The following is a 3,457-nucleotide window of genomic DNA, read 5'->3' on the forward strand; positions in this document are numbered from 1 at the left end:
AATACTCAGATAGGCTTTAGCATTCAGACCATGATTGATTGTTGTTAAGGGACCCCAACTGTGCCAAGAAAACATTCCCCCCATCATTACACCACCACCAGCAGCCTGGACTGTTGACATAAGGCAGGTTGGGTCCATGGATTCAGGCTGTTGACGCCAGTTTAAACCATACCATCTGCGTGTCGCAGCAGAAATCCAGATTTCATCAGATGACGTGTTGTGCATTCTGAGATGCCTCTGGCCTTTCTCCTCTGACCTCTTTCATCAACAAGTTTTATCTTTCCGCAGAACTCCTGCCCATTGGATGTGTTTTGTTTTTCACACCTTTCTAAGTAAACTGTACAAACAGTTGTGTGAGAAAACCCCAGGACATCAGCAGTTTCAGAAATACTGAAACCAGCCTGTCTGGCACCAACAATCATGCCATGCTCAAAGTCACTGAGATCACATTTTATCCCCATTCTGATGATTGATGTGAATATTAACTGACGCTCCTGACCTTTCTCTGCGGTATTTTATGCATTGCACTGCTGCCACGTGATTGGCTGATTGGATAATTGCACATATAAGCAGCTGTGCAGGTGTTCTTTGGGGTTGATTTTTTTTGAGTGTCTTGGCCTTAAAGGACTCTACTGGCGACCTGCAACGAGGTGTGGATTAAGAACAGAGCTACGGCAAAGTAATCAATGAATTTCCATCACTCAGTGTGATGAAAAAGGATAGAAAGGTTTTAGATGCTTCCAGTGTCACATAGACGCCAGGTTCTTTATCAAGTTGGACACAGTCATTGATCATGGACAACTGACATATTATATAGTCTACACAGGGGTGCCTTATCATTAAAATCAAAGATGTACTGTACATTTTAATGTACATTTTGACATACATTTTTAATGAAAAGTAGGTGTTAAGTGCCTTTAATGGTAGTTTTATTTTTAAGTTTTAATTTTACCATCAAATTGTACTGTATTGTAATTATCTTTGCTATTTCTAGATTTGTCAGTTAACTTTACAAGCTTATGTTATTGTTGTGTAAACAGTGTAAATTTTAAAGAATTACATGCATGATACATACAGTGTAGCCAAGATATTCTATCTTGTTAGTGCCACAGAGAAAAATGTTGGGTATATACAATACATGTAGGGTAGGTATGTCAACATCTTTGGTTTTGAAGTTTTGATTAAACACTGATACAGTGGCTTCAGAAAGTATCCAGACCCCTTCACTTTTTGCACACTTTATTATGTTGTAGATTTTATTTTAAATGGATAAAATTGCAATTTTGTCCATTAATTTACACTCAATAACCCGTAATGACACAGTGAAAACGTGAATTTTTTTGAAAATTTATTAAAAAATCAAAAACTCAAATCTCTAATTTACTAAAGTATTTAGACCCTTTGCTGCAGCACTGCAAATTGTGGTCAGGGGCTTCCTGTTTGCTTTCATTTTCCTCGAGATGTGTCAAAAACTTGATTGGAGTCCACCTGTGGCAAACTGAAATGAGGGGACATAGTTAAGAAAGGCACAGGCTGTATGTCTTTGAGAGCATGAGGAAACCGATTCTCTGTTCTGGTGAGACAAAAACTGACCTCTTTGAGCAGAACTCCAAACACTATGTGTGGCAAACCTGGCTAATACCATCCCTACGGTGAAGCATGGTGGTGGCAGCGTCGTGCTGTGGGGGGGGGTTTCTCAGCAGCAGGGACAGGGACACTGATCAAGGTTGAGGAGAGAATGAATGCAGCCAAATAAAGAGAGGTCCTTGAAGAAAACCTGCTGCAGAGTGCACACAACCTGAGACTCAGCACAACAATGACTCAAAGCACACAGCCAAGAAAAAGGCTGGAGTGGCTTGGGGACAAGGCTTACACAAGAAGCCTTGAAGCTGTAATGGCTGCCAAAGGGGCTTCTATAAAAGGACTGAATCAAGCATTTGAATAATTTTGTAATTAAGAGATTTCAGTTTTGATTTTTGATAAATTTGCCAAAATTTCTCAAAAATATATTTTCATTGATGGGCAAAAATAGCAATTTTTTCCATTTACAAGTGAAGCGGTTGAATGCTTTTTGAAGCCACTGTCTGCACTTGCTGAACTTGTAGATGTGTGAATTCTGAGGGTTTTATGGCCTCAAGAAACACATGCATGTATCCTGCCCTCATGTTATCATTTCCACCAACAAATTTCTGATCTGAAATGTTGTAAGTATTATTTTAGATTCAGCAGGAGTTGAGCTTGGTGATGCTTAACTAATAGGCTATGATTTGCTCCATGTGCCTTGCTTCGTAATGAGACATTTGCCCGATCAGTTGATTCGTGATCTTTTCCTCTGCATATGACAGTAGGCTGATAAGAAGAGAAACCACAATATTTGTTCAATTCAAATTTGTCAGCCTAGGTTGACACACAAGATGAAGGTGATGTACATTTGTTCTACAGGGGACACTGTCATCTAGTGGACATGAACATGTATCTGCATTTACAACACTTGATTTGTTCTTTACAAGACTGATGTGATGACTTAGCATTAACACTTTATTCATGGTTTAATGTTTAAACTTAATTAAAAAGCCTGTTACACACCTGTATTTTATCTGCTTTGCCATCCAGTTGAGGTCTAAGGTCTTACTTGTTGAATAGTTATATAAAACCCATTAAAGCAGCACCTTCAGAAAAAAAATCACATTTTTACATTCATTGTATATTTTTCTTAGTACGAAAAGGTTTAGGTCACTGGCTTGGAACTTGGTACTGTCTGGTGTGGGAGAGATGGATAATGAAAACCTTGCATTATTCAGTTAATGCATTTACCTGTAGACTCCCACAATACTGTAAAATACAATTGCAGTTTTTTTTTCCTGGAATGTGGGAAAACGACAAGGATGTTAATAAATAATAAATAACACATTTCACAACCTTTATGCAGATTTTTGGTAGTAGCTCGCATACTGAGTGAAGTGAAATGCAATCCAATTCTATTTCACTCGGAGGATATTACACTTCGATGAATGAGTAAATAAATCATCTTTATTACCCTGGACAAATGCAAAATGAGATAATTATAAATAAAAAATGTCCCTCATTTGAAGAGAAATGCATGACATTTCTGAGGTATATAGACAGTACATTTTTTTCTGAAAAATATCCAGCTTCCATGCTTCATGGCAAAACTTAACTTATTTCTCCTGTTTTCCACAATTAGGAAGATTCTGGTTTTCCTCACAGATACTCGTCTCTGTCATTTCAGTGACAGAGACTAGGATGAAATCAGGAATGTGGTCATTAGTCAGCTTTAATTAGTGAGGGGGTATTCATTCGGTTGCCCTTCGCTATGTGGTTATCAGTAATACTCAGTCAGTACTAAGACTACAATGAATAGTAAAATTAAAATGTGGGAAATGCCAGCAGGTTCCCGATGTTCTTACTTCATATTTCTATTTAATGTAAAAGAAAA

The sequence above is a fragment of the Xiphias gladius genome, chromosome 24, assembly GCF_016859285.1.
Source record: "Xiphias gladius isolate SHS-SW01 ecotype Sanya breed wild chromosome 24, ASM1685928v1, whole genome shotgun sequence".
Lineage (NCBI taxonomy): Eukaryota > Metazoa > Chordata > Actinopteri > Istiophoriformes > Xiphiidae > Xiphias > Xiphias gladius.